This window comes from Crinia signifera, chromosome 11, assembly GCF_055691185.1.
Source record: "Crinia signifera chromosome 11, ASM5569118v1, whole genome shotgun sequence".
NCBI classification, from domain to species: Eukaryota; Metazoa; Chordata; class Amphibia; order Anura; family Myobatrachidae; genus Crinia; species Crinia signifera.
Window position 1 is genome coordinate 105,446,280 of NC_139227.1, and position 24,496 is coordinate 105,470,775.

Here is a 24,496-nt window from a genome sequence, read left to right on the forward strand (position 1 = left end):
ACAAACAACACCCTACATGACCTGAGCACGCACAACTCTAATTTCCAGGACAACCTTTGCCACAACACATCACTACCACACCCATCTGTAAGTACTACCCACCACACCATACCAATACACCACCTCCAAACACAGCTCCGTTCCAGTTTAGCCTAGGCACCCAGCACCCCAGTACAACACTTTTAATACTTTCACACACTTCATGCCCTTTCACACATCAAGCTCTAACACACTACAGTCACCTATGTCTGCCCACTCATGCAACAACATATGACTCCAATAAACACACCTACACACACACACACACACACACACACATACACATCCATGCCTCAAAAACTCACACCTACACAGACACACCCATCAATGCATGTCACGGCAGTAACTGCAGCCTTTATTCTGTTTGCACACTTCAATTCAGGTCTTCTAACACCATCCTAGAGGCTGACTGTGGCAGCGGGGGACACGGGGACAAGGGCAGGGAAGTCCACTGTCCACCTCACCCAAATTACCCCCCACCCCTCCCAACACCAACCACCTTCACACTTTACCTTCCATTCGCTCAAACATGCAGCAGCCGACAACCCCCCACACCCACAACCACTTTACCACTTGATTTTTTACTTTCTCTCAAACCTGCAGCAACCGAACAACACCCACCAGCATCTGATGCCAACAAACAACACCCTACAGGACCTGAGACCACACAACTCTAATTTCTAGGACAACCTGTGCCACAACACATCTCTACCACACCCATCTGTAAGTACTACCCACCACACAATACCAATACACCAACTACAAACACAGCTCCCTTCCAGTTCAGCCCAGGCACACAGTACCCCAGTACAACACTTTTACTACTTTACCACACTTCATGCCCTTTCACACATCACGGTCTAACACACTACAGTCACCTATGTCTGGCCACTCATGCACCAACATGTGCCTCTAATCAACACACCTACACACACACACACACACACATCTATGCCTCCAAAACACACACCTACACAGACACACCCATCAATGCATCTCACGGCAGTAGCTGCAGCCTTTATTCCGTTTGCACACTTCAATTCAGTCCATCATAGAGCCTGACACAGCGGGGGCCACTGGGACAAGGGCAGGGAAGTCCACTGTCCACCTCAGCCAAATTACACCCCACCCCTACACCAACAACCACCTTCACACTTTTCTTTCCATTCGCTCAAACCTGCAGCAGCCGACCACCACACACCAGGATCTGATGCAAACAAGCAACACCCTCCAGGACCTAATGCCACACAACTCCACTTTACAAGACCACCACTGCCACACCACATCTCAACCACACCCATCTAGAAACCCACTGTGCACCTCAGCCAAATAACCCCATCCCCACCCAACACCCACATCCCAAACCCCCCCCCCCCAACCACAACCCCCTACCCACGTTTAGTTCCATTCTCTCAAACCTGCAGCAGCCAAACAACACCCACCAGCATCTAATGTCAAACAACACCCACCAGAATCTGATCCCAACAAGCAACACTCGCAACTCCACAACCTGCTGGCTAAAACCTCCACCCTCTAACACCTACACCACCCTATAACACCTGCTGCCGCCTACTGCACATTTGACGTGACGCCTGCCACAGAACCCAACTCTACCCCACCCATCTGTAAGTACTACCTACGTCCACATACCACTACACCACTAAGTCATCTACAAACACAGCTACCTTCCATTTTAGGCCAGGTCATGCTGCGTGACACCCCGCAACCCATACTCACAACACACACACATCCATAGCTCAAATACTCACACCTACACACACATATACACACACAAAAAAACACACACCCATCCATGCCTCTAATACTACCAACCTCACACCCACACACCCATCCATGACGACAATACTTACAACTACTTTTGCATTTCACCTACCTTCAAAACACACACTGTAACACAGCACACTTTACTACGTTTGGCCACTAATGCACCAACGTCATTGTCAAACTTACATCTATGCCTCCACACACACCCATCCATGCCTCCAATACTCACATCAACCCATATTTGTGTCTTCTAATAATTATTTTTGCTTTAAGGTTCCTTCAACAACGCCAACAACCTGCTGCAAATAAACAAAACCCTCTACGACCTGCTGCCGCCTCCTGCCAAATTCACCGGACGCCTGCCGGAAAACACAACTGTACCGCACCCATCTGTAAGTACTAACTAACACCCCATACCACTACACTAACAACTAATCTAATAACACAACTAACTTCCATTTCATGCCAGGAGCTGCTTCGTGGCACCCAGCACACCATACTCACCACACACCCATCCATACCTCCAATACTCCAACCAAAACACACACACCTCCATGCCTCTAATACTCACAAATACACACACACAAACATCCAAGGACACACAACCACACACCCATCCCAGCATCCAATACTCACAACTACACACACACATACACCCATCCATGCCTCCAATACTACCAAGTACACACACACCCACCCATCCATGCCGGCAATACTCACAACTACTTTGCCATTAAATGTCCCTTCAAATCACACAGTCTAACACAGCACACTTTACTACATTTGCACACTAATACACCTATGTCATTGTCAAATACACACTCACATCTATGCCTCCACACACACACTTCCATGCCTACAATACTCACAACTCCACACACATACACCCATCCATGCCTACCATAATCACAACCACCCCATTCCACTGCACTAACAACATCTCTTCAAACAAAACTGTACTCCCTTCAACATTTCACAACTCCTATACTTTTACACACTTCCAGTTATGAGTTAAAATATTTACATTTGCTTACATGACCCTTACAAACTCACACTTTACAAGGGCTGCCCACTGACACACCACCTACATCGTCAACCACACACTCACATCTGTCCCTGCAATACTAACAAGTACAAACACACCCATCCATACCTACAATACTCACAACTATACACACGTATACACACACACAAATACACAACCATCCATGCCTCCAATACTCACACCTACACACCCATCCATGACTCCAATTCTCAAAACTACCCCATACCACTACACTACAAACTGCTCTTCTTATACAACATTCCGCTCTTAAACATTTCAAATCACACTATATTGTCACAACACTTTTAACACCACTACCGCACCAACATGATTTAAAGCCACACACACACACATCTATGCCACCAATACTCTCAACAACAAACACACACACACAACATGCAACCACCACACACACACCCAGCCATGCATACCACACTCACAACTACACACACCCCTGCATGTCTACAACACTTGATAATACACATACACACCCCCAGCCATGCATCCTAACATAAACACTACACACACACCCATCCAGCCATGCCTAACAAATTCAAAAATACACACACACAAACACACCCATCCATACCTCCAATACTCACTAATCAATTTAACCACTTCTATGTCCAGTATGTCTTACAATTTAACATTTCCGTCAAGGTGGCTTCAAAACTCTGTATGACACAGTAGTCTTTATTAACTTTCACCAATAACACAACAACATGCTTTTTACACACACTCACACATCCATCCCTACATTTATCACAATTACACACACCCATCCATGCCTCCAAAACTCACAACTACACACACACACACACATCCATGCTTCCAATAATCACATCTACACCCACACACAAACCCATCCGTTCCTCCAATACAGTACTACCAACCACACACACCCATCCATGCCTACAATACTCACAACTACACTCACACACACACACATCCATCCCTCAAATCCTCACAACCACACACACCCATCCATGTCTCCTATACTCACAACTACACACTCACCCATACGTGCCACCAATACTCAAAACTAATACACACACTCACACACACCCATACAATACTCACAACTACACACACTCACACATCCATCCATGGCTACAATACTCTCTACTACACACACACACACACACATCCATGCCTACAATACTCTCTACTACACACACACACACACATCCCTCCAATAATCACAACTACACACAAACACACACACATCCCTACAATACTCACAAATACACACACACACCCATCCATGCCTACAATACTCACATCTACACCCACTCACACACACACACACACACACACACACACATCCATGCCTACAATACTCACTACTACACTCACACACACACACACACACACAAATCCATCCCTCAAATACTCACAACCACACACACACACACCCATCCATGCCTCCACTACTCACACTCCCTTTTATGCCTCCATTACTCACAACCACACACACTCTCACACCCATCCAGCCCTCCAATACTCACAACTACACACATACAAACACACGTCCAGCCCTGTAATACTCTATACTAAAAACAGCCAGTCATGCCTACAATACTCACTACTACACACACACACACACACCAATGCGTAACACACTCACAACTACACACACCCACCAATGCATGCCTACAATACTCACAATTACACACACACACTCACACACAACCATCCATGCCTACAATACTCACAACATACACACATCCATGACTCCAATACTCACAACTACTCACACACCCATCCATGCCTACAATACTCACTACACACACACACACACATCCATCCAATACTCACAACTACACACACACGCATCCATCCCTCCAATCCTCACAACTACACACACATCCATCCATGCCTACAATAAGCACTACAACACACACATCCATCCCGCCAATACTCACAACTACACAGACACACACACATCCCTCCAATACTCACAACTTCACACACACCCATCCATGCCTACTATACTCACAACTACACACACCCCTCCATACCTCCAATACTCACAACTACACACAAATACACACATCCATGACTCCAATACTCACAACTACCCACACACACATCCATCCATGCCTACAATACTCACTACTACACACACACACACACACATCCATCCCTCCAATACTCACAACTACACACACACCCACCCATGCCTCCAATACTCACAACTAAACACACATCCATCCATGCCTACAATACTCACTACACACACACACACACACACACACACACACATCCATCCAATACTAACATCTACACACACACCCATCCATACCTCCTATACTCACAACTACACACAACCATCCATGCCTCCCATACTCACAACTAAACACACAAATACACACACATCCATGCCTACAATACTCACAAATACACACACACAACCAGCCATGCCAACTACACACACACACCTATGCATGCCTACAATCCACACAATTACACACAAACATTCAAAACACACTCACAACTACAAACACACACCTATGCATGCCTACAGTACTCACAATTACACACACACCCCCATCCATGCCTCCAATACTCACATCTACATACACCCACACACCCATCCATCCCTCCTATATTCACAACTACTCACACACATCCATGCCTCCAATACTCACAAATACACTCACATCCATGCCTCAAATACTCAATACTACACACACACACACACACACACACACACACACACACCCATTCATGCCTCCAATACTCACAACTTCACCCAAACACATCTGCATGGCTACAATACTCACAATTACACACACATCCATCCATGTGTGCAATACTCACCACTACACACACATAAACACACACCCATCCATGCCTCCAAAAATACACAATACACACACACCCATCCATGCCACTAATACTTACAACTACACACACACACCCACCCATCCATGCCCCTAATACTCACAACTAAACACACACCCACCTATACATGGCTTCAATACTCACACATATATCCCTCCATAAATCACAACTACACACACACACATCCATGCCTCCTATACTCACAAATACACACCCACCCATCCATGCCTCCAATACTCACAACTACGCACTCACACATCCATGCCTGCTATACTCACAACTATACCCACACACACACACACACACACACACACACACACCCATCCATCCATAACTGCAATACTCACAACTACACACAAATCCATTCATCCAAAACTCACAACTACACACACACACACACCTATGCATGCATGCCTACAATACCCACAATTAATAACGCACACATCCATGCTTCCAATACTCACATCTACATCCACCCACACAATCAACCATCCCTCACCACCTTTCCAATTATATGCACTTTCATTTCTAAACATTTATGCTGTCACTCAAATTCACTAAAATAACATTATTCTCAAAAATACACTAGAACTCACACTCACATCTATTTCCACTTCAAATGGGGCAAAGCCCCTCACGACGGTGTGAAGAGCGCCCGGAGGGCGCGATGAATCACCTAGTTTTGTTATAATTGGAGAATAGTGAAATTATAAACAAACACCCTCAGTTAGCAAGGAACCACTGCCTTCAGTTAGTGAGGAGCCACCGCCTTCAGTCTGCAAGCAGCCTCCACCTTCAGTCAGCAAGGAGCCACCGTCTCAAGTCAGTAACCACCAACCACAGAATAAGGATCAACCCACCCACAGTCGGAAATAAACAGCAGGGATCTCTCAACCACAATCCAAAGGCTACCTCTGCAGAAGGCATGGAAGCCGTAACCGCAGTCAGCAAAAAACTCCCGCCTGCAGTCAGAAAGGAACACTCACCCACAGACAGCAAGGAACTCCCACTCATTCTCAGAAAGGAACCCCCACTGTCAGCAGTCTGAAAGGAATCCACATTGGCAGTCAGAAGGGAACCCATTCAGCATTGAATCGCATCTTCATTCAGCAAGGAACCCCTGCCCACAGTCAGCATGGAATCACCGCCCACAGTCAGCATGGAACTCCCGCCCACAGTCAGCATGGAATCACCACCTTCAGTCAGCAAGGAGCCCACACGAACAGTCAGCAAGGATCCCTCAGAGACAGTCAACGGGCCACCTCCACAGGTAGCAAGGAATACCGCTACACAGCCAACACAGTGCTGCCAGCAATAGATAGCAAGGAACCCCCACTCACAGTCAGCATGGAACCCTCTGCCATAGTAAGCAAAGAACTCCTACTGCCTACAGTCAGCAAGGAACCTCTACCCACAGCCATCATAGAACCCCCAACCATCCTCACCAAGAATACCCGTCCCACAGCTGGCAAGTAATCCCCACCCACAGTCACTAAAGAATCCCTGCATCACAGAATCCCCACTAGCAGACAGCGAGGAACCCACTGCCAGCATGGAACGCCCACTCGCAGCAGCAGGCTACATCCACAATCAACCAGTATGCCTCATGTAACATCTTGTACAAATAATTACCCCATATAAGTCAATATATATCTCTTATATATTTGGCCAGATCTGTCAGTCAACGCAGTGTGGCAAACGGTGGGCGGGGTTTCACGGGTGATTGACAGGCCCATCCACCGTCAGCCACACTGCAGAAGCAAGGCACTTACGCACTTCCGTCCTACATGCTCTCCACAAGCACACACCCCTCCTCGCCCAACACTCCCCATGCCTGCCCACTAACTCCACACCCCTCCCTCAACACACTCATCCCCGGACCGCCCATAGGACAATAACAGGCCGCCCGCCCAGCCACCCCCCTCATACACCGCCCCGCAGGACATTTCGCACGCCCCCCCCTTCTCACTCACACCTAACAACGGCCAGCAATAATCACACAACGCCCGCCCATTAACTACAACACCCACAGCGGTCCCAGCCTACGGCAGCAAAGGCAGCGCTGTGTCGGGCGACGGACAGAGCCCGCCTGCACGACACCCCTTGACACAGCGCTCACCGGCAACTCCGCCCCCCCACACGTAACCACGCCCCCCGACACGTAGCGCGGTGTCGGGCGACGGACAGACCCCACACCTTCTCCCCGGCTACTACGCCCCCCGACACGTACACCTGTGTCTAACCCCGCCCCCCCCCCAACCGCAGCGCTGTGTCGGGCGACTGACAGAGCCCGCCTGCACGACACCCCTTGACACAGCGCTCCCCGGCTACTCCGCCCCCGACACCTAACCACGCCCCCCGACACGCAGCGCGCTGTCGGGCGACGGACAGACCCAAGATGCACCACACACCTTCTCCCCGGCTACTCCGCCCCCGACAAGTAGAACTGTGTCGGGCGACGGGCGAACACCGGCTGCACACACCACCTTATGCCACAGCGGTCACCGGCTAGCCCGCCCCCCGACACGCAGACCTGTGTCGGGCGACGGCCGGACCACGGCTGCGGCAGTCATCTGCCACAGCCTACGGCAGAAAAAATAACCCCGCCCCCCCGGCACACAGATCTGTGTCGCCCGACAGACGGACCCCGCCTCCGCCAGCAATAATAACCCACACTCGGAAAATGGATGCCATTTTCCGAGTGTCTGTTATTATATTAGCCCTGCAGCCGGAGCCGGGGACCGCCCCTCAACAAACATAGATCCTACCGCCTCCCCGCCACCAAGGGGGATGCGCCCAGTGCCCCAGCCGCATCCCCCAACGTCACCTCCCCTTCCTAGCATTATCACACTCAGGTCACACACCTGCACGGATCTACAGCCACGCTGCCTGCCTAACAAGCTGCCTGTCGCCCAGCTGAGACGCACACTCATCCTTCAAGCCAGAGACCCCTACCTGCCACCCAGGGGACCCACTGCCTAATGATGAGACTTGCCTCCCAGCTAGACACCACTACCTGCCGCCCAAGGGACCCGCTGCCTCACGCTCCCAGAAGGATCCCACCCGGACACCGCTACCTGCCGCCCAGGGGACCCGCTGCCTAACGCTCACACCTACCTCTGTCCGCTCCCAGGTAAGACACAAACGCTGCCTCCCAACCCCCCTCCCCACCAGACGCCCAACCTAGCCAGCACCATGTCTACACAACGCACACACCCCCCCCACAAGCACCCCAACGCTACCTGACGCCCAGGGGACCCACTGACTTACGCTCCTAACTAACGCTGTCCACTCCCAGGTCAGACTCAAACGCTGCCTCCCAGACACTGACTAACGCTCTCAACTAGGCCTCACAGGGAATCCGCTGCCTCAACACACTGCGCAACCCCCCTCCCCACCACCTGCCACACACAGCCAGCCACACGTCTACACAACGCAAGCACAACCCCCCCACACCCCCACCCCCCCCCCCCCAACACACACGCAGGCTCCCACCCACCCCTGCCTGCCACTCTCAGCAAGGCCTCCCAGGGGACCCGCTGCCTCACCCTCCCACGAAAAGCTGTCCGCTCCAAGCTGATACACACACGCTGCCTCCTAAACACCCACCGCTGCCTGGCACTCTCAGCAAACCTTCCCAGGGTACCCGCTGCCTCACACTCCCAGCTAAAGCTGTCCGCTCCTAGCTGAGACACACACACACACCAAACATTATCCTTACAGCAAGGCCTCCCGGGGCATACGCTCACACCTAACACAGATTTACCTACACCCCACCACAACCACCTTTAATTTTTTTCTCTCAAACCTGCAGCCGCAAAACACCACCCACCCGGATCGGATGCCAACAACCGACACCCTCCTGGAACGGATGCCACAGAACTCGACTTTCAAAGACCACCTGGACCACACCACATCGCTACCACTACCATCTACAAGTCCACTGTGCACCTCTACAAAATAACCACTACCCCCCCCCCCCCCCAAAACCCACCACACCCAAAACCCATTTCCCAAATTAACAATTTTCTTTCTCTTAAACCTGCAGCAACCGAACAACACCCACCAGCATCTGATGGCAACAAACAACACCCTACATGACCTGAGCACGCACAACTCTAATTTCCAGGACAACCTTTGCCACAACACATCACTACCACACCCATCTGTAAGTACTACCCACCACACCATACCAATACACCACCTCCAAACACAGCTCCGTTCCAGTTTAGCCTAGGCACCCAGCACCCCAGTACAACACTTTTAATACTTTCACACACTTCATGCCCTTTCACACATCAAGCTCTAACACACTACAGTCACCTATGTCTGCCCACTCATGCAACAACATATGACTCCAATAAACACACCTACACACACACACACACACACACATACACATCCATGCCTCAAAAACTCACACCTACACAGACACACCCATCAATGCATGTCACGGCAGTAACTGCAGCCTTTATTCTGTTTGCACACTTCAATTCAGGTCTTCTAACACCATCCTAGAGGCTGACTGTGGCAGCGGGGGACACGGGGACAAGGGCAGGGAAGTCCACTGTCCACCTCACCCAAATTACCCCCCACCCCTCCCAACACCAACCACCTTCACACTTTACCTTCCATTCGCTCAAACATGCAGCAGCCGACAACCCCCCACACCCACAACCACTTTACCACTTGATTTTTTACTTTCTCTCAAACCTGCAGCAACCGAACAACACCCACCAGCATCTGATGCCAACAAACAACACCCTACAGGACCTGAGACCACACAACTCTAATTTCTAGGACAACCTGTGCCACAACACATCTCTACCACACCCATCTGTAAGTACTACCCACCACACAATACCAATACACCAACTACAAACACAGCTCCCTTCCAGTTCAGCCCAGGCACACAGTACCCCAGTACAACACTTTTACTACTTTACCACACTTCATGCCCTTTCACACATCACGGTCTAACACACTACAGTCACCTATGTCTGGCCACTCATGCACCAACATGTGCCTCTAATCAACACACCTACACACACACACACACACACATCTATGCCTCCAAAACACACACCTACACAGACACACCCATCAATGCATCTCACGGCAGTAGCTGCAGCCTTTATTCCGTTTGCACACTTCAATTCAGTCCATCATAGAGCCTGACACAGCGGGGGCCACTGGGACAAGGGCAGGGAAGTCCACTGTCCACCTCAGCCAAATTACACCCCACCCCTACACCAACAACCACCTTCACACTTTTCTTTCCATTCGCTCAAACCTGCAGCAGCCGACCACCACACACCAGGATCTGATGCAAACAAGCAACACCCTCCAGGACCTAATGCCACACAACTCCACTTTACAAGACCACCACTGCCACACCACATCTCAACCACACCCATCTAGAAACCCACTGTGCACCTCAGCCAAATAACCCCATCCCCACCCAACACCCACATCCCAAACCCCCCCCCCCCCCAACCACAACCCCCTACCCACGTTTAGTTCCATTCTCTCAAACCTGCAGCAGCCAAACAACACCCACCAGCATCTAATGTCAAACAACACCCACCAGAATCTGATCCCAACAAGCAACACTCGCAATTCCACAACCTGCTGGCTAAAACCTCCACCCTCTAACACCTACACCACCCTATAACACCTGCTGCCGCCTACTGCACATTTGACGTGACGCCTGCCACAGAACCCAACTCTACCCCACCCATCTGTAAGTACTACCTACGTCCACATACCACTACACCACTAAGTCATCTACAAACACAGCTACCTTCCATTTTAGGCCAGGTCATGCTGCGTGACACCCCGCAACCCATACTCACAACACACACACATCCATAGCTCAAATACTCACACCTACACACACATATACACACACAAAAAAACACACACCCATCCATGCCTCTAATACTACCAACCTCACACCCACACACCCATCCATGACGACAATACTTACAACTACTTTTGCATTTCACCTACCTTCAAAACACACACTGTAACACAGCACACTTTACTACGTTTGGCCACTAATGCACCAACGTCATTGTCAAACTTACATCTATGCCTCCACACACACCCATCCATGCCTCCAATACTCACATCAACCCATATTTGTGTCTTCTAATAATTATTTTTGCTTTAAGGTTCCTTCAACAACGCCAACAACCTGCTGCAAATAAACAAAACCCTCTACGACCTGCTGCCGCCTCCTGCCAAATTCACCGGACGCCTGCCAGAAAACACAACTGTACCGCACCCATCTGTAAGTACTAACTAACACCCCATACCACTACACTAACAACTAATCTAATAACACAACTAACTTCCATTTCATGCCAGGAGCTGCTTCGTGGCACCCAGCACACCATACTCACCACACACCCATCCATACCTCCAATACTCCAACCAAAACACACACACACACCTCCATGCCTCTAATACTCACAAATACACACACACAAACATCCAAGGACACACAACCACACACCCATCCCAGCATCCAATACTCACAACTACACACACACATACACCCATCCATGCCTCCAATACTACCAAGTACACACACACCCACCCATCCATGCCGGCAATACTCACAACTACTTTGCCATTAAATGTCCCTTCAAATCACACAGTCTAACACAGCACACTTTACTACATTTGCACACTAATACACCTACGTCATTGTCAAATACACACTCACATCTATGCCTCCACACACACACTTCCATGCCTACAATACTCACAACTCCACACACATACACCCATCCATGCCTACCATAATCACAACCACCCCATTCCACTGCACTAACAACATCTCTTCAAACAAAACTGTACTCCCTTCAACATTTCACAACTCCTATACTTTTACACACTTCCAGTTATGAGTTAAAATATTTACATTTGCTTACATGACCCTTACAAACTCACACTTTACAAGGGCTGCCCACTGACACACCACCTACATCGTCAACCACACACTCACATCTGTCCCTGCAATACTAACAAGTACAAACACACCCATCCATACCTACAATACTCACAACTATACACACGTATACACACACACAAATACACAACCATCCATGCCTCCAATACTCACACCTACACACCCATCCATGACTCCAATTCTCAAAACTACCCCATACCACTACACTACAAACTGCTCTTCTTATACAACATTCCGCTCTTAAACATTTCAAATCACACTATATTGTCACAACACTTTTAACACCACTACCGCACCAACATGATTTAAAGCCACACACACATCTATGCCACCAATACTCTCAACAACAAACACACACACACACAACATGCAACCACCACACACACACCCAGCCATGCATACCACACTCACAACTACACACACCCCTGCATGTCTACAACACTTGATAATACACATACACACCCCCAGCCATGCATCCTAACATAAACACTACACACACACACACCCATCCAGCCATGCCTAACAAATTCAAAAATACACACACACAAACACACCCATCCATACCTCCAATACTCACTAATCAATTTAACCACTTCTATGTCCAGTATGTCTTACAATTTAACATTTCCGTCAAGGTGGCTTCAAAACTCTGTATGACACAGTAGTCTTTATTAACTTTCACCAATAACACAACAACATGCTTTTTACACACACTCACACATCCATCCCTACATTTATCACAATTACACACACCCATCCATGCCTCCAAAACTCACAACTACACACACACACACACATCCATGCTTCCAATAATCACATCTACACCCACACACAAACCCATCCGTTCCTCCAATACAGTACTACCAACCACACACACCCATCCATGCCTACAATACTCACAACTACACTCACACACACACACATCCATCCCTCAAATCCTCACAACCACACACACCCATCCATGTCTCCTATACTCACAACTACACACTCACCCATACGTGCCACCAATACTCAAAACTAATACACACACTCACACACACCCATACAATACTCACAACTACACACACTCACACATCCATCCATGGCTACAATACTCTCTACTACACACACACACACACACATCCATGCCTACAATACTCTCTACTACACACACACACACATCCCTCCAATAATCACAACTACACACAAACAAACACACATCCCTACAATACTCACAAATACACACACACACCCATCCATGCCTACAATACTCACATCTACACCCACTCACACACACACACACACACACACACACACATCCATGCCTACAATACTCACTACTACACTCACACACACACACACACACACACACACACACAAATCCATCCCTCAAATACTCACAACCACACACACACACCCATCCATGCCTCCACTACTCACACTCCCTTTTATGCCTCCATTACTCACAACCACACACACTCTCACACCCATCCAGCCCTCCAATACTCACAACTACACACATACAAACACACGTCCAGCCCTGTAATACTCTATACTAAAAACAGCCAGTCATGCCTACAATACTCACTACTACACACACACACACACACCAATGCGTAACACACTCACAACTACACACACCCACCAATGCATGCCTACAATACTCACAATTACACACACACACTCACACACAACCATCCATGCCTACAATACTCACAACATACACACATCCATGACTCCAATACTCACAACTACTCACACACCCATCCATGCCTACAATACTCACTACACACACACACACACATCCATCCAATACTCACAACTACACACACACGCATCCATCCCTCCAATCCTCACAACTACACACACATCCATCCATGCCTACAATAAGCACTACAACACACACATCCATCCCGCCAATACTCACAACTACACAGACACACACACATCCCTCCAATACTCACAACTTCACACACACCCATCCATGCCTACTATACTCACAACTACACACACCCCTCCATACCTCCAATACTCACAACTACACACAAATACACACATCCATGACTCCAATACTCACAACTACCCACACACACATCCATCCATGCCTACAATACTCACTACTACACACACACACACACACATCCATCCCTCCAATACTCACAACTACACACACACCCACCCATGCCTCCAATACTCACAACTAAACACACATCCATCCATGCCTACAATACTCACTACACACACACACACACACACACACACACACACACACACATCCATCCAATACTAACATCTACACACACACCCATCCATACCTCCTATACTCACAACTACACACAACCATCCATGCCTCCCATACTCACAACTAAACACACAAATACACACACATCCATGCCTACAATACTCACAAATACACACACACAACCAGCCATGCCAACTACACACACACACCTATGCATGCCTACAATCCACACAATTACACACAAACATTCAAAACACACTCACAACTACAAACACACACCTATGCATGCCTACAGTACTCACAATTACACACACACCCCCATCCATGCCTCCAATACTCACATCTACATACACCCACACACCCATCCATCCCTCCTATATTCACAACTACTCACACACATCCATGCCTCCAATACTCACAAATACACTCACATCCATGCCTCAAATACTCAATACTACACACACACACACACACACACACACACCCATTCATGCCTCCAATACTCACAACTTCACCCAAACACATCTGCATGGCTACAATACTCACAATTACACACACATCCATCCATGTGTGCAATACTCACCACTACACACACATAAACACACACCCATCCATGCCTCCAAAAATACACAATACACACACACCCATCCATGCCACTAATACTTACAACTACACACACACACCCACCCATCCATGCCCCTAATACTCACAACTAAACACACACCCACCTATACATGGCTTCAATACTCACACATATATCCCTCCATAAATCACAACTACACACACACACATCCATGCCTCCTATACTCACAAATACACACCCACCCATCCATGCCTCCAATACTCACAACTACGCACTCACACATCCATGCCTGCTATACTCACAACTATACCCACACACACACACACACACACACACCCATCCATCCATAACTGCAATACTCACAACTACACACAAATCCATTCATCCAAAACTCACAACTACACACACACACACACCTATGCATGCATGCCTACAATACCCACAATTAATCACGCACACATCCATGCTTCCAATACTCACATCTACATCCACCCACACAATCAACCATCCCTCACCACCTTTCCAATTATATGCACTTTCATTTCTAAACATTTATGCTGTCACTCAAATTCACTAAAATAACATTATTCTCAAAAATACACTAGAACTCACACTCACATCTATTTCCACTTCAAATGGGGCAAAGCCCCTCACAACGGTGTGAAGAGCGCCCGGAGGGCGCGATGAATCACCTAGTATATATATATATATATATATATATATATATAGTGTGCCCCATCAGACTTTTACCCATATTTACACGTATATGATATCTCATTTACACTCGATTTAACAACCCAATTTTCAGAACAGGGGCCATATCCTTTAAGAATACGGCCACCTTTAGGCTCATATCCTATATGTAGTAAGCGTGAGAGCAGGGCCCTCATACCTCATTGTCTGTCTGTATTCATCCCACTGACCATCCCTACTGTGTGATTGGAGGGTGCAGCCCACATTACCCCCATCTGGCCACCAATACATATGTAATATGTGGCACTTAGGCTCATGTATTAAACAGCTGTTATCCTATATGTAGTAAGCGTGCGAGCAGGGCCCTCACACCCAGTCTCCATTTGGGTATCCAAGTGGCAATTATAACGTAAATTTTGCACAGCCCATTTTGCATAAGAAAACAGCCACAGTAATGGGGTATTTAGCTGTAATTGAAAATGGAAAATAATTGCAGAAAATGCTGCAAATAAAGTTACTGTCCGCTCAGTATTTAGCTAACAGCTGTAAACAAGACTCCCAGAGGCTAATTCCCATTTCACATCCTGGTAAGCGGTAATGGCTGAATGAGCAACTGTAATAATAGGCAAGGTTAAATTGTCCTGTTATTTATGCTTTACCGACTCTGCAGACAGACAGAGGTAGAGAGCGGAGATTATACACATGCAGTGTAGGGAGAGTCCATATACAGTATGTTATGCTCTTATATCACATTGTTATTATTAAACATTTTTAAAATGTAATAATTACAATTCCCATGGGGAGTGATTGTCATTCCACCAGCTGATTCTTAATTACACTTGATTTCCCTATGCCTGTCATAAAACCTAATTGTAAAAACATCTAATTAACAGCTAGATAGGATACGGATAAAGTACAATCATCTGCTCACAATGAAGGAAGATGATTTGAATGAGTATGCAGTCTGGAATTAGTTCATTGCCTCAGTGATATCACAATGTTCTTGTGCCTCGTGCCTCAGTGATATCATATAGCCCCAGTACCTCATTCAGCAGAGATGATACAATGTTGTATCGCCTCAAATCTCATTGAAATGACTATCCCAGAGTCTCATTTCCCAATGATATACAGTGGTATGACCTAGTGTTTCAAGCTCAGTGATATCATAATGCCCCAATGCCTAATGCATGTGTCTCCACCCCCGCCGCCTCTCTTGACGCCTGGCCAGGGATGACCATCGATGCCAAAATTCTAAGTGACCATCAATGTTATGGATGACATTGATCGTTTTCACAACCAATGATCATCTCTGTCCTTTCAGTACTGTCCCTTGGGCCAATCGGAACATAAGGATGGGGCTTTTCAGCTGTCAGGGGGCAGAGTTATTCTCCATGTCCCGACACCGTATTAAAATTTTTTTTTATTATGCTGCGTCATCTTGTTCCCTCCCATCAATGGCAAAAGTATTCTACGTCAACCATAAACTATCGATGATTATGAACCGCAAATGGTCGATAGTCATCCCTACTAAGGGCTTCTCAGATGTGGATTCGAATATGAACTGATGCAATGTACTCTCCCTGCCCGAAATGTTGTATAAGAACTGGGACGAACGCAATGACCCCTGTAGCCAGCGGGAGCCAGGAACCATCCGACCTTTTGATCTTCTGTGTCGTTCCTGTAGCTTGGCCCTAGGCCTCCATAAAACATATATGAAAAGCTCCTCCAAATATATACATTAAGCAGTGTTGCCTACCTGACCCTCTCCATGCTCTGTTCCTGGACTTCCCTGGTGATGTAGGATTACCATCACCTGTGGGGAGCTAGGTAACTGATAAGAATGGTGTCACCACAGGTGATTAATTATTACCAGGGACAGTTGTCTCCGTCATGGAGAGGCTCAGGTAGGTGACCCTGACATAACCCAGCCACTGAAGTATGACTAACCCCCTCCTAACATGGGCAGGGATCAAGTACATATTTCCATGTAATATTATTAAACCATGATTGTGTGATAACATTCTCGCTAATCCTGGTATCATGGATCATTTGTCCTCGAGCAAAATGTATTTATTCTAGTCTTGCCAGATTTCTTTTGGTCTCTGTTCCTCGTATTTTGTTTAATAACTGATACACTTGAGATTTTACCCTGGAGGACAAACAAGCATCAGGCCGGTCATCAGTCCTTATACTGTATCTGTCAGATGAATGTCAGGGACTAAGTAAAAACCGGACCTGGACAAGACCCCGGAACGCCGGAGACATCAAACTCTGCATTCCGGAGCTTGTAATGTCCAGTCCTGGTAGGGGGGGGGGGGGGGGGGGGGTTGCCTGTGATAGCTTTCACCAGGGACATGAAGGGGAGATTACAGCCTCCTTGTGTTAAAGTTTTTGCTACATGCCCGGACCACACAGGGAGGCTTTATTCTCTCCCTCCTCCTCTCTCTGGTGACTGCTGTCCAGGGCCGGTGCAAGGCACCGGAGCACCCCAGGCGAGTCGGGGTGGGGGCGCCCCGGTGCCGGGGGGAGGGAGGGGGGGTGGTACCTGTGTAAAAAAATTGCTGCCCCGGCGTCCCTACAGTGCTGGGGCGGTCAGGGGTGTCCGTGCCGTAGGGGTACCTGCGGCGCCGTCATGTGTATAAAGCTGGCTGCGGCCGGCGGGGTCCCTGTAGTGAATAGCAAATAACTAGCGCTTCCCGCGCATAGCGCTAGTTATTTGCTATTCACTACAGGGACCCCGCCGGCCGCAGCCAGCTTTATACACATGACGGCGCCGCAGGTACCCCTACGGCACGGACACCCCTGACCGCCCCAGCACTGCAGGGATGCCGGGGCAGCAATTTTTTTATACAGTTCGCTGGGGGTGAGGGGCGAACTGCCGCCCTCCAGGTGCCGGCGCCCTAGGCAAATGCCTAGAGCTGCCTAGTGGTGGCGCCGGCCCTGCTGCTTTCAAAGACAGCCCCTCGGGACAGGACACCCCCCAGACTGGAAACTAAAAGCTCCGGAATGCAGAGTTTGATGTCCAGTTTATACCCATACCCGGAACGTCAGTATACAGATAATGGCCTATCCATGCACAGAGACACGGGACACATCATGGGTGACATTCTATGGGATGAGAATATTAGACTTTTGCGAGTTTTTTCGCAAAAACGAACGAAATCTCATTTTTTTCCATTTTCGCATATTTAATGAGCTGCGAAAATGTGAAAAAAGTGCGATTTTGGCTAACAAGTTGGACACACTGGAAATGCGATGGCTGCTTTTCGCAGCACATCGCATCCAGATGTTTTCACATGAAAAAGGATACAAATCGCATATTTAATGGTATGCGATTTGTATAAAGTGTGTCTATAATTCGCCCAAAAATCAGACCAGGTTCTGATGGGCGAATTAGCCAGAACCCTGCACAGATCGCAATGATCTGTGCAGGGTTCTGGTGTACAAATCAGTTTAAACAGTTAAAATAAAAAAAATAAAAAACAGCGCGGGGTCCCCCGCCAGAGCATAACCAGCCCCGGGCTCATTGAGCCGGTGCTGGTGACATAAAATCAGGGTCCCCGACAAATAGGGGTCCCCTTGATTTAATGAAACCAGCACCAGGCTCAAGGTCCGGCGCTGGTTCCCGAAATACGGGGGACAAAATGACTAGGGGTCCCCTGTATTTTAAGAACCAGCACCAGACCCAACCAGCCAGCAGGGTAATGCAACAGCCGGGGGACACTTATTATATAAGGTCCCGCGGCCAAAGCATTATCCCCCTGGCTGGTCAGCATGGGCAGGGGTCCTGGGGAAGTGGGGACCCCCCCCAATGAAGGGGTCCCCCCCCCCTCCAGGACTTACCAGCCCATGCTGAAAGTCCGGGGCTGTCCCCGATGCCCCTGGGCGGTGGGCATCGGGCTGATGGATAGTGTAAAAAATAGAAGAAAAACTATTGTTTTCTACTGTAGAACTATGAGTCCCAGCAAGCCTACCCCGCATGCTGGGACTTGGAGAACCACAAGTCCCAGCATGCGGGGCATTAAAGGGCCCGCTGGCACTTGTAGTTCTACAGTACAAAAAATAGTTAAATAAAACACACTGACACCCTGAAAAATAAAAGTTTAATACACACATAACACACACACTGATACTTACCTACCTTGAGCCCGTAGGTCGGTCCCGGGGACCGGGGCTCCTGGACAGAAGAGTCCGGTTCCGGGGCCTTGGTCCGGGTTCCGGGGCTGGTCCAGGGTCCTGGGCTCCAGGGCTGATGTCTCCGGGGTCCAGGATCCGAAGAAGTCCAAAAGGGGTACCTAAGGAAGGAAATCCTACTCACCTGGTCCCCGGCGACGACATCGGCATCCTCTCCGGCAGACGCGCTGCTCCCGGCTGGTACCCGCTCTCGGACTGAAGAGGCGCAGAGATTTTCATCTTCCGCGCCTTTCCTCCGGATGATTCTATTGGCCGCCTAGCGGCCAATCAGGAGCCGACTTTCTCAGCTCCTGATTGGCCGCTAGGCGGCCAATAGAATCATTCTGAGAAGAGGCGCGGAAGATGAAACATCTCTGCGCCTCTTCAGTCCGAGAGCGGGTACCAGCCGGGAGCAGCGCGTCTGCCGGAGAGGATGCCGATGTCGTCGCCGGGGACCAGGTGAGTAGGATTTCCTTCCTTAGGTACCCCTTAAAATACAGGGGACCCCTAGTCATTTTGTCCCTCGTATTTCGGGAACCAGCGCCGGACCTTGAGCCTGGTGCTGGTTTCATTAAATCAAGGGGACCCCTATTTGTCGGGGACCCTGATTTTATGTCACCAGCACCGGCTCAATGAGCCCGGGGCTGGTTATGCTCTGGCGGGGGACCCCGCGCTGTTTTTTTTTATTTTAATTTGCGATTTCCTGCAAACGTGTGATTTTCAGACATGAAAATCGCACATTTTCAGGACTAAACACATCGCACCAACTCGCACCTATTCGCAGTATTTGGCCCGTTTTTCGCATCTCATTAAATATGCGAAAAACGGGCCAATCTTGCGATTTTCAAAAGTGCGAAGTGGTGCGATAAAAAAAATGCGCATTTATGTCAATCCATAGAATGTCACCCCATATGTCAGGACAGACCAGACATCTGCTCAGCACAGCTGCTGCACACCTTCATTTACAGGACACATTGGATTAAAGGAACTCTTATAGATATTTAGATCCAGAATTGGATCTTCCCTATCTGATCTCATTATTAGCCAGATTTCACCAGATCCTCAGGACCTCTAACATTCCATGCATTCCAGACTTCCTAAACCAGCACAGGTGTAATCATTTATAATGGACACAAGAGATACACAGGTATTACTGTGCATTAGGTACAGGTTGAGTCTCCCATATCCAACATGATTCGGTACATGTAGGATTGATGGAATAGAGAGTAACTCTGGTGCACTGGGTGTTAGTACACACAAAAATGTATTTACAAAAATGTATGATTCGGAACATACTCGCCTACCCCCCCCCCCCCAGAATGGCCGAGAGACTTCCAAAAATTAGATCTGCCTCCAGACCCCCCCCCCAAAAGGTGAGCAAGTCCCCTGCATTGCAGTCTCTTTCAACCTCCCCTCTGTGGGGGGTCTGGTACTCTGGTACGCGGGTGCCATGCGAAGGGCGGCGATGTATATTAATACATCGCCACCCTTCGCATGGCAGCCGCCGCGATGCTGCCGCATATGTACTAACATATGCGGCTAGCATCGGGTTGTGGTGACGGAGACCCCCGCGATACCTTTGATGTGGTCTGCGGGGGTCTCCGTCACCTCCCGGCGGCTGCCAGCGTCCCCCTGTGTCTCCTCCTCCCCCTGAAGCCGGATGTCCTGCCGGCTGTAACACCTGCTGGGGGAGGAGATCAGGAGGACGGGGCGCGCGGACGGTGCACGTCGGGCGGCGATAGAAGCCCATAGGCTTCTATAGGGTATCGCCACATACCCTGCCAAGCGAAAACGGGGTGGACGGGTGATGGTAAATAGGAAAATGCGGTAAAACCCCCATTTTACCGCATTTTCCTGCACTCCCCGTCTCAGGACTAGTATCAGATGTTTCTGTTTGGAATATTTGCACATCATAATGAGATATCTTGGGGTCACGACCGAGTCTAATTACAGAATGCATTTATGTGATTACTTGCAGCGTCCCCATGGGCGGGGCATACGCCCAGGTGCAGCCCCCTCCTATGCAGGGTAATTCCTGCTGTCAGTGGATTAATAATAAATAATGAGAGATGGCGTATATTGTGATGTATAGCGCCAAGGGTGATTTATTTGCTGTGATTTGGGCATGTCACCAGAAACCTGCCAGCGCACAATGTCACCATGCTAATTTACAAGGCAGAGAAGCTTCCCGCTGATTTCCATCCAAGCATCTGACAAATACAGAGATGGAAACGTCTTAGATAGAAATCGGCTTTTTCATAAATGAAGCCACTGACAAAGTCGCCAATTTTATTCATAAATTCATTTACTTAGCAACAATAATTGGGAGATTAACTTCTTGTTGACCCCAGCATAAATAATGCCGCTTTAATGGAATTTCCCATAATAGGAACTGACCACATGCTGAGAAATGGGAATTAAAATATCTGGGGAGTATCTGTGTTTAATGTGAGTAAATCTTCCTGGGCATAGTGACCCGTGTAATATAGATGTAGATGAGGACAACGGCGTATCAGGGCTACACCGGGAGATGAAACCCCCCCGGCGCTGTGTCGGCTGTGACAACACAATAAAAGAAGTAAATATGGAACCAATAACTGCAAAGAGTTATAAAATGCAGCTGCTTCGGAGGTTGCATTCTCCTGACGACGCGTCAGCGCTGTAATGTAACTGAGGCAGTAAGGGATAGTCGGTAAATAATAGGAATAAATCAGTGAATTAATAGGGGCAGAATAGATATACAGAGCGAATAAAATATTCATTCAATAAAAAAATAAAACAGTCAGAGTAACGTATGTGTCATCCTCTCAGTAAATACAGGTTATTGTGAGTCTCACAGGCCACTCATACCCCTTTCCCACTGCAGCTCTTAAACGGTAAATTGCCGTTTTTTTTAGCCTTTTTAAACAGGTAAAGCTGCAGTGGGAATGCTCCAGGTTGCTTTACCCGTTTAACGAATACCGGTATTTGTTAAATGGGTAAAAAGCAGTGTTTTACCCGCTTAAGAGCCTTTTTTGGCAGTGGGAAAGGGTCTTAAATGGTATTTAGTAATATAATAATAAAGTTTAAGAATATGATTGGTTGATGACTGTACACAACACATCCTGTGGGGCAAGAAAAGTCCATTTTAATGACAGCCCATGTTTACTATGGGTTTAAACGGGTTGTTTTGTGGTTTAAACGGGTACAATGTGAATGTGAGAAAAACGGTATTTAAACGGCAATTTACAGTTTAAGAGCTGCAGTGGGAAAGGGTCTTTATGGCTCTTACCCATTTAAAGACCCCTTTACAAATACAGCATAACATGAAGATCAGAGGCCCACACAGACCCGTACTAATTCTCTGGATGCGACAAATACAGGCTGAGGACAGGATTCGATTACCTGGGGTTCTATACTGCAGGGGGATAAGGGTGGTAGCTACGAGATTTTATGCTCTGGGGCAGATATATTAAGCCTGGTGAAGTGATAAAGTGGTTGGTGGTAATGCACCAGCCAATCAGCTCCTAGCTGTCATTTTTCAAACCCAGGCAGTTAGGAGTTGATTTGGCTGGTGCGTTATCGCAAGACAGTTTATCACTTAACCAGGCTTAATACATTATTACTTTTTTTTGAACCCATAGGTTCTGGGAAAAGCACCCAAGGCTGTGGGTTACCGTGTTTGCAGCCCCAACGATAAGATCACTCCCTCAGGCTCAATTAGAAATCCACATGAAAAGCGGCTTGTGTGTTTATCATGGCTAATTGAATCTGGCTCTGAGGGCCTTATGTACTACTCCATGTAGGGAGAGAAAGTACCAACCTCCATGAGGGAGAACAGCCCCTGGACTGTCGGCATTTAACAGTCAGGATTCCAATGACTGTCATCATCGTGCACAAGGTATTTGCTGATGGTGATGTCTAAATTAACTCTGTCATGGACTTCTAGACTAGGGGGGAGATTCTGGGGGAGATTCTCTAAGCTAAAAATGTGGTAAAAACCCAGTTATCGGGGTTTTTACCGCATTTTGGGATGCTGTAAGCATCCCCCGCCGGGTTACCGCGGCGGGGGGGGGGGGGGCATCGCCAGAAAAATCTGGCGATGCCCCATAGAAGCCAATGGGCTTCTACCGCATCCCATCGCCGCCCCGC

The 24,496-nt window shown here is 48.2% G+C and overlaps 2 long non-coding RNA genes across 2 annotated transcripts; both read left to right on the forward strand.

Annotated features, from left to right (window-relative positions):
• Nucleotides 1–666: 666 nt before the first annotated feature.
• Nucleotides 667–9,686, forward strand: LOC146046139 (uncharacterized). Its single transcript, XR_014465757.1, has 3 exons — nt 667–762; nt 2,098–2,216; nt 9,531–9,686. It is a non-coding gene; the product is annotated as an uncharacterized LOC146046139 (long non-coding RNA).
• Nucleotides 9,687–9,762: 76 nt separating this feature from the next.
• Nucleotides 9,763–24,224, forward strand: LOC146046138 (uncharacterized). Its single transcript, XR_014465756.1, has 4 exons — nt 9,763–9,884; nt 10,436–10,555; nt 11,893–12,011; nt 23,989–24,224. It is a non-coding gene; the product is annotated as an uncharacterized LOC146046138 (long non-coding RNA).
• The last annotated feature ends 272 nt before the right edge of the window (nt 24,225–24,496 follow it).